Source organism: Papio anubis, chromosome 17, assembly GCF_008728515.1.
Source record: "Papio anubis isolate 15944 chromosome 17, Panubis1.0, whole genome shotgun sequence".
NCBI lineage: Eukaryota > Metazoa > Chordata > Mammalia > Primates > Cercopithecidae > Papio > Papio anubis.
The window spans coordinates 30,656,783-30,669,984 of NC_044992.1; the positions used below are offsets into that span (position 1 = coordinate 30,656,783).

At 41.7% G+C, this 13,202-nt stretch overlaps 1 protein-coding gene and 1 pseudogene across 5 annotated transcripts in view; one reads left to right on the forward strand and one right to left on the reverse strand.

Annotated features, from left to right (window-relative positions):
* The window catches only part of USP32 (ubiquitin specific peptidase 32), a 218,412-nt gene that overhangs the window by 174,689 nt on the left and 30,521 nt on the right, over window positions 1-13,202 (reverse strand). The window lies entirely within an intron of this gene.
* Window positions 2,006-2,632, forward strand: LOC116271044 (annotated as a pseudogene). Its single transcript, XR_004179403.1, has one exon. The product of XR_004179403.1 is annotated as a 60S ribosomal protein L21 pseudogene (transcript).

Consider the following 13,202-nt stretch of genomic DNA (forward strand, 5'->3'; position numbering starts at 1 on the left):
GTGGTGGTTCATGCCTGTAATCCCAGCACTTTGGGAGGCCGAGGTGGGCGGATCACCTGAGGTCGGGAGTTCAAGATCAGCCTGACCAACATGGAGAAACCCCATCTCTACTAAAAATACAAAAAAAATTAGCCGGGCATGGTGGTGCATGCCTGTAATTCCAGCTACTCGGGAGGCTGAAGCAGGAGAATTGCTTGAACACGGGAGGCGGAGGTTGCGATGAGCCGAGATCGTGCCATTGCACTCCAGCCTGGGCAACAAGAGCGAAACTCCGTCTCAAAAAAACAAAAAATAAAACAAACAAACAAAAAAAACTACATAATGGGTACAATGTACCTTACTTGGGTGATGGGTGCATTAAAATCTCAGATTTCACTACTGTACACTTCATCCATGTAACGAAAAACCACCTGTACCCCAAAAGCTATTGAAATTTTTTTTTAAACTCACAAAGACAACAATAGGAGAAGAGAGAAATGAGAACCTAAGAGACAGTCAAAATTCTCTGGTGCACATTAAGTATCTGAAGTGGTCACTGACCTAAGCCAACCCAAGAAAGTTAAAACCTAAGCACTAGCAGCCGAGAAATTCAAACAAGAAGCAAACGAATTTACCCTGACCATAGCCCCAAAAGGCTCAGAAATGGATGGTACCAATTACCACAAAAGTCAGGGGGGTAAAAGGTGAGGCTGTGAAAAAAAAAATAGAGATTGGTTGAAAGTCTACGAGGAGTGGTTAGACTTTCTGGTTCCTTGCAGCACACGGCAATCAGGCACCAATCTACCACCTACCCAAACCCCCATCACCCTCACACCAACCTTTCAGCAACTCCTGGGCTCAGGTGATCCTCCCACCTCTGCTGCCCAAGTAGTTGGGACTACAGGTATGCACTACTGTGTCAGGCCCTTCCTAGCTATTTTTAAATTGTACTTTTATCTGATTATTTTCAACAAGCATTAATTAAATGTCTACTGTGCCAGGCTTTTTTTTTTCTTTTCTTTTCTTTTTTTTTTTTTTGAGATGGAGTCTCACTCTGTCCCCCAGGCTAGAATGAGTGATGTCGGCTCACTGCAACCTCCGTCTCCCAGGTTCAAGCAATTCTCCTGCCTCAGCCTCCCGAGTAGCTGGAAGTACAGATGCGCACCACCACACCCGGCTAATTTTTGTATTTTCAGTAGAGGCAGGGGTTCACCATGTTGGCCAGGCTGGTCTTGAACTCCTGACCTCAGGTGATCCACCTTCCCCGTCCTCCCAAAGTGCTGGGATTACAGGCATGCGCCACCGCACCCAGCTGTCAGGCATTTATTAAATGTCTACTTATATCAGTCAAGATGAGTAATACATAGTCTCCATATTCTAATACTTCAAAATTTAGTAGAAAAGATAGCACACAACAAAAATAACTATAATACCAGATAGGATACATTAAAGTAGAGGTATTCAATGGAGTTCCAAAATAGGGAATAATCAGGAAAGGCTTCTAAGAAGTGGTGATTCCTAAAGAGTAGGGGTTCACCTGGCCAAAAAAAAAAAAAAAAAAAAAAGCAAAGGGCTATTCTGTGCAGGGAAAACACATATAAAAGAATAAAGTGACATGGATAATCAAATAATTGCAAGTAGTATGATATAAATGGAGTATAGGGTATAAGAAGCAGAGTTGCCAGAAATGAGGTTAGAATGATAATGGCAGACAAAACAGAACCCTGACTTTAGTCAAGATGATAATGTCCTTAGCTAAATGACTCTACTTTTCAGTTTCCCTTGCAACTAGAAATGGCCAATGAAATGTAGTAGAAATGACTAGGGGGGACCTCCAAGAAGGCTTCTTAAAAGGTAACAGCTGGCAAATATCCTTTTGCCCTTATCTCTTCTTCCCACCTGGCACTCAAGATACAATGACTGCATCTCCAGCAGCCATTTTACACATCTATATTTGAGTGAACGTCAAAAGTTATAAGCCATACAGTAAGGATGGCGAGATCAAAAAGATTTTTAAAAGCCTAGATGGCCTTTCGGCCGGAACCGCCATCTTCCAGTAATTTGCCAAAATGACGAACACAAAGGGAAAGAGGAGAGGCAACCGATACATGTTCTCTAGGCCTTTTAGAAAACATGGAGTTGTTCCTTTGGCCACATATATGGGAATCTGTAAGAAAGGTGATATCATAGACATCAAGGGAATGGGTACTGTTCAAAAAGGAATGCCCCACAAGTGTTACCATGGCAAAACTGTAAGAGTCTACCATGTTACCCAGCATGCTGTTGGCATTGTAAACAAACAAGTTAAGGGCAAGATTCTTGCCAAGAGAATTAATGTGCGTATTGAGCACATTAAGCACTCTAAGAGCCGAGATAGCTTCCTGAAACGCGTGAAGGAAAATGATCAGAAAAAGAAAGAAGCCAAAGAGAAAGGTACCTGGGTTCAACTGAAGCGCCAGCCTGCTCCACCCAGAGAAGCACACTTTGTGAGAACCAATAGGAAGGAGCCTGAGCTGCTGGAACCTATTCCCTATGAATTCATGGCATAATAGATGTTAAAAAAAAATAAAAGACCTCTGGGCTGAAAAAAGAAAAAAGCCTAGATGACCATGGAACTGCCATATGACCCTTGGATATCCTACTTCCAGATTTACGTGTGAAAACAATAAACCCTTATATCTTATTTAAACTATTATTTTGTTTAATATACATCCAGAACTGATAAAGGTATCAGGTACAAGTTTATGGAAGGACATTCTAAGCCATGTTAAAAATCCTTTCCTGGCTTTAAACAAAGAACTAACAATCAGGTTTACATGCACACTGGTGTCAATGCAATAAACAGACTGGGAAAAGGTCAGAATGGCCGTATAAAGACCAGTATAAAGACCAGTTGAGCGGTTACTGCTTTTGTTCACACAAGAGATGAACTCAAGAGAAGAACTCCAAGGCATGGCCTCAAGCGATCCTCCCGCCTCTGTCTCCAAAGTGCTGGGATTACAGGCCTAAGGCATAAAGTAAAAAGGGAGGTAAGAAGGCAGATTCAAGAGATAAAGGTAACTGAACAGGGTTCACTGAATAATTAGGTACCAAAGGACAAGAAAGAAAAAACAATCTTTGATGATTTCAAGGCGTCTGCCTGTTTCTAAGATATAGTCAGTGCTACTGATGAAGATAAGTCTAGGGGAGAATTTAAATATATTACATTGTATTTACATTTCTCTTATGAACTGAATGTATGTGTCCTTCCCTCAAATTCATATGTTGAAGCCCTAACACACAGTGTGGCTGTATTTGGGGTAAGGAAGCAATTATTATTAAATAAGCTTGTAAGGATAGGACCCTGAACTTACAAGATTAGTGTTCATATAAGAAGAGACACCAGAGGGCTCAAGCGCAACATAGGCACAGAGGAAAGAGCATATATGGATGCAGCGAGCAGGAAAGGCTATCTTCTGCAAGCCAGGAAGAGAACCCTCACCAAAAACAAAACCTTGCTGGAACCAAACGTTATTTCCAATAGGAAATAATATTTCTGTCGTTTAAGCATCCAGTCTTTGGTATTTTGTGATGGTAGCCCAAGCTGACTACTATCATTTCTATAGTACCAATAGTAAATAGACCAACTCCTCCATTTTAATTTAGATAGAGGCCGGCACGGTGGCTCACACCTGTAATCCCAGAACTTTGGGAGGCCAAAGCAGGTGGATCACTGGAGGCCAGGAGTTTAAGACCAGCTTGGCCAACACGGAGAAACACCATCTCTACTAAAAATACAAAAATGGCCAGGCGCGGTGGCTCACGCCTGTAATCTCAGCACTTTGGGAGGCAGACTCGAGTGGATCACTTGAGTTTAGGAGATCGAGACCAGCCTGGCCAACATGGTGAAACCCCATCTCTACTAAAAATACAAAAAAAATTAGCCGGGCGTGGTGGCGGGCACCTGTAGTCCCAGCTACTCGGGAGACTGAGGCAAGAGAATCGTTTGAACCCAGGAGGCAGAGGTTGCAGTGAGCAGAGACCGCACCACCGCACTCCAGCCTGGTGACAGAGAGAGACTCTGTCTAAAAAAAAAATAAAAATAAAAAATAATTTAGATAATCTATGTAAATGGCTTTTACAAAGTCATATGAAGAGATTGGAACTCACTGTCCATGAAAGGAAAATAAAATTATGTACTTAACAATGCACAAAACAAACATGAGAGCAGCACAATGCTCACTGTCATGCTCTAAACTCTTAGAAGTTACCTTGTCTACACCAGTAGTTATTCACCTTTTCTGCAGTGACACAGGATGGATGTTGTCATTACCATGAGCATTCTCTAAATTCTAGCGGCAACTATACTCTTTACTTCCAGTCAAGAAATCAGATGCATGTGTGAAATGCATGAAATTAAATCCATTTTTGTAAAGGTAAGCTTTTTTCTTAAAGTTCAGTACTTTATTATTATTACTCATTAGATGGTATAAAATATTTCACAATAAACCACAATACTGGTGTTCTATTCCCCTATTATATGCTGCTTTATATCATAACTTTTTTCCAAAGGTAATATTTGTCTTATCTCTCCAAGTATATTTAAGTATCTTAAGAGCAAAGACCAAGTCTATTCTTCATCTCTATTTCTTTCTCTTAAGACAGCCAAGGCAGGACCATGCATTCAGATTTCTGTTACAGGATAGGAATTGCTGTTTTAACAGTTTGGTTCCAAAGGCAAATAGGAAAATTTAACAACATCTGAATCAGAGGATAACCACAGAGATAAATAAACATTGGGAAATATGCCTTTCACTGCCAAAGTGGGCTAAGAATTTACAAACCTAGGACAAGAAACTGTATAATGCAGCAAAGAAACACAACCAACTATTTGTAAATCTGCTTGGTACAGCTGATCTGAAGTGAATTACCTACCACCAAAAGTCACTTTGGTAGGGTCCCTGCTAAAAAGAGCTACTGCAGAGCCACTTCAGGTAGATGATAAAATCCAGATGGGGCATCTCAGGCAAGAGCGGGCCTACAACTAGCAATTTTTTTGCTACTGGTGACTTTGTACCAAATGTCCATGAACAAATGAATCCAAAAAAGTATGATATAAGGCCAGGTGTGTGGCTCATGCCTGTAATCCCAGCACTTTGGGAGATCGAGGTGGGCAGATCACTTGAGGTCAGGAGTTCAAAACCAGCCTGGCCAACAGAGTCTGCCCCCTCTCTACTAAAAATACAAAAATTATCTGGGCATAGTGGCGATGCCTGTAGTCCCAGCTACTCAGGAGACTGAGGCAGGAGGATCACTTGAACCCAGGAGGTGGAAGTTGCAGTGAGCCGAGATAGCGCCACTGCATTCCAGCCTGGGCAACATAGTGAGGTTCTGCCTCAAAAACAAAAACTTAAAAGTATGATACATTCTTATTATAGAATACTTTTCAGCATAAAAAGGAAAAAACAGCTGGGCGCAGTGGCTCACGCCTGTAATCCCAGCACTTTGGGAGGCCGAGGTGGGCGGATCACAAGGTCAGGAGATCGAGATCTTCCTGGCTAACACGGTGAAACTCCGTCTCTACTAAAAATACAAAAAACTAGCCGAGCGTGGTGGCGGCGCCTGTAGTCCCAGCTACTCGGGAGACTGAGGCAGGAGAATGGCGGGAACCCGGGAGGCGGAGCTTGCAGTGAGCCGAGATCCCGCCACCACACTCCAGCCTGGGCGACTGAGCGAGACTCCGTCTCAAAAAAAAAAAAAAAAAAAGGAAAAAACAGAAGTACTGGTATATGTAACAACATGGATAATGTTCACAGATATTATACTAAGTAAAAGAAGGCTGATTAAAAAAAGAGCAGATAATCTGTGATTCCCCAAGTTCTAGAACAGGAACAACTAATCAATGATGACAGGTCAGAACAGTTATTGCCTCTGAGGATGGGCTAGATTTACTGGAAAGAGGAACAAGTCAACTTTCATAGGTGATAGAAATCTTCTGTATCTTATCAAAATGCATGAACACATAACTTTTGTATTTTAGGATATAAAAATTTTCCCTCCAAAAAAATATGTAAGGAGGCTGATTGCTGGAATGGTAAAGACCTCTGAAAATCCATTCTTCTAAAAAAAGCAGCAAGAACACTATCAAAAACTGTCAAAACCCAACTTTTTCAGAACTCTACAAATCAACCAAATGCTTGCAATAATCCATAGAGCTTTATTCCAGAAAAATGACTGAGTCGAGTGTGGTGGCTCACACTTTGGGTGACTGAAGCAGATGAATTGTTTGAGCCCAAGAGTTTGAGACCAGCCTAGGCAACATGGCAAACGCTGTCTCTACAAAAACTACAAAAATTGGTGGCACACGCCTGTAGTCCCAGCTACTCAGCAGACTAGGTGGGAGGATCGCTAGCACCTGGGAGGTCAAGGCTGCAGTCAGCCATGATCACGCCACTGCACTCCAGGCTGAGTGACAGATCACTCTCTCAAAAAAAAAAAAAAAAAAAAAAAAAAAAAAGGAGAAAGAAAAAAAATAATAATGGCTGAACCTCTGTTAAAAAATAAAAAATAAAAAAAGCAATATTTGTGGTGTTTTAACATGTTCTATTCCCATCACCTTCTCCCCAGTTATGCAATAGCTTTGAAAACCAAAAATCTCCCTAAGCTGTAAAAACTAACAGTCAAGCAGTCACTGAAGGAGGCAGAATGGGTTTAGAGCTTCTCAAAAGAAGTGTCAATATTTGACCTATCTGGTAGCTCACTAAAAAGTTTCATTCTCAAGATTTGTCTTTATTTGATCTGGCTTTGAGTTCACTACTTTTTCCCAGACATTCATTAAAAACAATCAGTGGCAACTATATAACTTCACAGCTGCCTGAGAAAGCATTGCCAGAGTGGGCTAACAAGAGGCTAACTATAGGCCGAGCGCGGTGGCTCAAGCCTGTAATCCCAGCACTTTGGGAGGCCGAGACAGGTGGATCACGAGGTCAGAAGATCGAGACCATCCTGGCTAACACGGTGAAACCCCGTCTCTACTAAAAAATACAAAAAACTAGCCAGGCGAGGTGGCGGGCGCCTGTAGTCCCAGCTACTCGGGAGGCTGAGGCAGGAGAATGGCGTGAACCCAGGAGGCGGAGCTTGCAGTGAGCTGAGATCCGGCCACTGCACTCCAGCCTGGGCGACAGAGCGAGACTCCGTCTCAAAAAAAAAAAAAAAAGAGGCTAACCAAAAAACTTGAAAACCTGGAAAACAGCAAGTCCTCAAGGGCTTTGAAAGGCTCTGATATATTCCTGGAAATCCAAAAGGCCACCTGCATATGGAGAGCTGTGCATGTGCCCCCAAATTCCCGTATCTCTCTCACTTTGGCTGACCTTAAAGCTCCACACAAGCAGGAAGTAAAGGCTAAAGCAGAGTTGTAAATTGACTGTGCAACATTTGAAGACACACCTGAGTAGTAGAGAACCCCTCAACTAAGGCTGAACTTATAGGTTCAAGGCATTTTTAAAAATCCCTGTCCAATCATTAGCTGACCACTAAGCTAAATAAGCACACACAAAAAAGAATACAAACTTATAAAATCAGTCCAAGAAAGTCACTACGCAAATAAATAACAGCAGGAACAACAACAAATAGCAGTAACAAACCTTAAAGTAGGAAATCCAATTTCCAGAGCTGCCACACTACAGTACTTAAAATGTCTCATTTTCAACAAAAAATTGCAAAGCATTCAAACAGGAAAATGAAGCCCATACACAGGAAAAAGGGCATTAAATAGAAACTGTCTGTAGGCAAGTCCAGATATTTGATTTACTAGGTAAACACTTTAAATGAACTATTTATAAACAAGTTCAAAGAAGAAAAAAAAAACATGCCTAATGACTTCCAGTATGAGAACACTCATACTTGAGACCTAATGGAGAATATCAATAGTGAGATGAGATGGGAAATTATAAAAAGAAACCAATTAACAATTCTGGAATTGAGAAGTATGAGGTTGCAGTGAACTGTGACTGCATCACTGCACTCCAGCCGAGGCAACACAGTAAGACCTTGTCTCAAAAAAATAAAACAATTACAAAACTTGAAGATAGTCAATTTTGATTATCCAGTCTGAGGAAGAGAAAGAACAATAAATGAAGAGGCCAGGCACTGGCTCACACCTCCAATCTCAGCACTCTGAGTGGTCCAGGTGGGCGGACAGCTTGAGACCAGGAGTTCAAGACCAGCTGGGGCAACACAAGGAGACCTCATCTCCTCATCTCTACAAAAAATAAATAATAATCACGCAGGCATGGTGACACACACCTATGGTTCCAGCTACATGGGAAGCCAAGGCAGGAGGACTGCTTGAGCCCAGGAGTTGGAGGCTGCAGTGAGTTATGACTGAACCCCTGCACTCCAGCCTGGGCAGCAGAGCAAGACCTTGTCTCTTAAAAACTAAAAAATAGGCTGGGCGCGGTAGCTCACGCCTGTAATCCCAGCACTTTGGGAGGCCGAGGCGGGTGGATCACGAGGTCAGGAGATGGAGACCATCCTGGCTAACATGGTGAAACCCTGCCTCTACTAAAAATACAAAAAATTAGTTGGGCGTGGTGGCGGGCACCTGTAATCCCAGCTACTTGGGAGGCTGAGGCAGGAGAATGGCGAACCCGGGAGGTGGAGCTTACAGTGAGCCAAGATGGTGCCACTGCACTCCAGTCTGGGTGACAGAGTGGGACTCCATCTCAAAAAAAAAAAAAAACTAAAAAATAAATATATATATAAATATATATGATATATATATACATTATATGCATAATCATACATCTCTTACTGACAATTCCCAATTCCTTATACAAAAGGACAAAAATTTCCTAAGGGTACCTTTATCTTTCCAAGTGATTAATAGTAGTTAGTATCATTAAACACTCTCAGACTGAAGCTGAATTAATCTCTGGAAAGGGCTGGATGACCTAGCAGTGAAGATTATTCATATTCTCAAGCCTTAGCATTTAGATTTTTTTTTTTGAGATGGAGTTTCACTCTTGTTGCCCAGGCTGGAGTGCAATGGTGCGATCTCAGTTCACTGCAACCTCCGCCTACCAGGTTCAAGTGGTTCTCCTGCCTCAGCATCCCAAGTAGCTGGGATTACAGGCATGTGCCACCACACCCAGCTAATTTTATATTTTTAGTAGAGACGGGGTTTTACCACGTGGGTCAGCCTGGTCTCGAACTCCTGATTGCTGGTGATCTACCCACCTCCAACTCCCAAAGCGCTGGGATTACAGGTGTGAGCCAACACACCCAGTCTTAGATACATTTTTAAATGACTTTTTCCATTTAATTATCTGCTTCATCTAGCATTCCCATAGTATTGTTTCTACTACTTTTTTATTGCAAATATAGAGTATTTCAGCTATACTATGACTTAATTTTCTGTAAGCCACCACCCTATGAACCTAATCATCACTTAAAACATTATTTCTATGGGAAAATAAGTTTTAAATTCCAGATAAACTTTTGAACACAATCCAGGCTGGGCACAGTACCTCACACTTGTAATCCCAGCACTTTGGGAGGCTGAGGTGGGTGGATCACTTGAGGTCAGGAGTTCGAGGCCAGCCTGGCCAACATGGTAAAATTTCATCTCTACCAAAAATACAAAAATTAACCAGGTGTGATGGCGGGTACCCGTAGTCCCAGCTACTTGCTAGGCTGAGGTGGGAGATTCATTGAACCCAGGAGGTGGAGGTTGCAGTGAGCCAAGATCACGCCACTGCACTACAGCCTGGGTAACAGAGCAAGGCTCTGTCTCAAAAAAAATAAAAATAAAAATAAAGGTAATAATCCTCTGTGCATCAAGATAAAAGACCACTAGGAAAACAGAAGGCCAAGTAAGTTTCTAACATCTAAAAATGAGATTTAAAAATGAGCATTATTCTTACAGAAGGAGTTTATCACAGATGTAATTTTGAGAAACTAGATGAGACCAGATATTGAGAATGACAGTGCTTCATAAAGTTTTGATATTACATCATGGGGCACCACTGACAACTAAGAAAATATAGCTTAGTCTATGGTTACAGGGCCCAGAGGGATGTCACTTGACAAGATTGAGAATCTCTGGCCAAAAAGATTTAAAATGTTTTAACACACAATAAACTGATAAAAATTAAAAATGCAAACCTTAGAACCAGAAGGTAGAGACATACGAGAAGTTCTAGCTGTTGCAAACTACTTATCATTCCCTAACCACATTATGTTCACTGCTACTGTCCTTGCAGTGTCCTCTGCCTATGAGCTCCTATCATACTCTGAACAACAATCCAACATCCTTCAAGGCTTGGCTTAATGTCCCTCCTTTATTTTTTGGAAGCCTATTCTAATTGCTTCCATGCCCCACCACCTAAAGTTAGGTGTCCCTCCTATAAAATAATTTTCCTTATAATCACTTATTCAATATCAAATTCTCAACTTTAAAATAACACAGCTTATATGGAATTTGTTTATTGAATTGTATATCTCCCCTCTGCTCTTTAAGAACAGAGAAACTGCCTTATTTATATGTATCCCCAACACCCAGCAAAGAACCTTAAATATTATTGATATTTTTGGATAAAGACAGAATTTTTAAAATGATCAAATGAATGTGCTATCTCTTCTCTTGTCCAAGGCCTTATGCTTATTACTGAACCTCAGCATCTAGAACAACTTCTGACGCACAGTAAGAACTCAGAAAAAATGTTTTTTCAAGCAGGACACAGTGGCTCAAGCCTGTAATTCCAGAACTTTGGGAGGATGAGATGAGAGGATCACTTGAGCCCAGGAGTTTGAGACCAGCCTGAGCCACACAGGGAGACCCTGTCTCTACAAAAAATAAAAATATTAGCATGGTGGTGTGCACCTGTAGTCCCAGCTACTCAGGAGGCTGAGGTGGGAGGATCACTTCAGTCCAGGATTGGAGACTGCAGTGACCTATGATTGAACCACTGTACTCCAGCACTCCATGAGACCTTGTCTCTGAAAATAATACATAAATGAAGAGTTCATAGAAACATGAAAATGTTTGTAAGACAAAGATTCTTTTTTCTTTTCTTTTTTTTTTTTTTTGAGATGGAGTCTTGCTTTGTTGCCCAGGCTGGAGTGCAGTGGTGCAATCTCGGCTCACTGCGAGCTCCACCTCCCAGGTTCACACCATTCTCCTGCCTCAGCCTCCAGAGTAGCTGGGACTACAGGCGCCTGCCACCATGCCCGGCCAATGTTTTTGTATTTTTAGTAGAAACAGGGTTTCACCGTGTTAGCCAGGATGGTCTCGATCTCCTGACCTTGTGATCTGCCCGCCTCAGCCTCCTAAAGTGCTGGGATTACAAGCGTGAGCCACCACGCCCAGCCCTGTAAGACAAAGATTCTTAAAACTCGCCAGGTACAGTGGCTCACACCTGTAAACCCAGCATTTTGGGAAGCAAGGTGGCCTCCCGACTTGAGGTCAGGAGTTTTGACACCAGCCTGGCCAACATGGCAAAACCGTGTCTCTACTAAAAATATAAAAATTAGGCCAGGTGCAGTGGCTCACACCTGTAATCCCAGCACTTTGGGAGGCTGAGGTGGATCACCTGAGGTCAGGAGTTCAAGACCAGCCTGGCAAACATGGAGAAACCCCACATCTACTAAAAATACAAAAGGTAGCCAGGCATGGTGGCATGTGCCTGTAGTCCCAGTTACTTGGGAGGCTGAGGCAGGAGAATCGCTTGAGCCTGGAGGCGGAGGTTGCAGGGAGGCAGAGGCTGCAGTGAGCTGAGATCACATGACTCCATCTCAAAAAAAAAAAAAAAAACTATACAAAATATATACAGAAGTAGATAATGTGAAAAAAATGTGGTTGTGCTGGGATTAATTTTTTTAATTAGTTTTTCATTACACAAGCAGTAAGTGAATGCATTCTTCTTCTAAATTCAAACAGTATACATAAAGTAGGCTGGCCGTGGTGGCTCACACCTATAATCCCAGCACTTTGCGAGGCTGAGGCAGGCAGATGGCTTGAGGTCAGGAGTTTGAGACCAGCCTGGCCAACATGGCGAAACCCCATCTCTACTGAAAATACAAAAATTAGCCAGATGTGTTGGCACATGCCTGTAACTCCATCTACAGGGGAGACTGAGGCAGGAAAATTGTTTGAACCTGAGAGGTGGAGGTTGAAGTGAGCTGTGAACATGCCACTGCACTCCAGCCTGGGCAACAGAGCAACATTGCCTCAAAACAAACAAACAACAACAAAAACCCTGTATATATAAAGCTAAAGATACCAGTACCATAAAATCCTACTTACTTCCTCCCTTCAGTCCTAATCCCTCCCATACCCATTCAGTCTTCCCCAAGAGATAATCAGTTTGGTTTGTCTCCTTTCAGATCTTTTTCCATGCTATTATAAGATGTACCCCCACAGAAACAGTGGTTAGCATATGATACATGTTATAATGCAACTTACTACATATAGATTTAGTTCATTCCTTATGTGCTATATAGTATTTCATTATATAACATTAGTAATATACAGGTATTCACTTACTGTTCATATTTAGGCTGTTACCCATTTTTTTCCTTCACACACTTTTCATGAAAAATCATATACATGCCTCCTTAGATACATATAGAGAGGGCTTCTCCAGTGAGCACTCGGGTCATTCCCATTTTTTTGGTTTAATACGTATTGCCAAACTTCCTTCCAAGTGGCTCTACCAATTTACATTCCCACAATTGTGCTTTTCCTAGCCTCCTGTTCACTACTGCTTATATAGTTTCTACAATTCAACTTTTTAAAAATTATAAAAGAATCTATCCTGTATAGCTAAGGGTAGCTGTTTAAACAATGAAGAAAAATAAATATCCACTTATCCTGTCATTCAGAAGGTATAAATCTGGCACCCTGCTATTATATCCTAATTTCTATTCCCAAGCAGATCATCTGTAATTCAAAGTAGAAAGCAGTATGGAGATTATATATATATATACGCCATTTGGCCTCAATGCTCAATGTTAACACAAAGATATAGTGTTAACAGTATTACCATATGTGGGTGTGTGCCTGGAAACTAAAAGTGGATCCACTCTTCCCTTCTACTATGTCCATACAAAGTTGTTATTGGCTTTACCACAATACACATGGTTAGTACAGCCTGTAGAATGCATTGTGGCTCCATATCTTTACTTCACAGACTGCCAGTGTCTGTAATCAAAATGAACCACCCCATCTTTGCAAAGCATCAGGT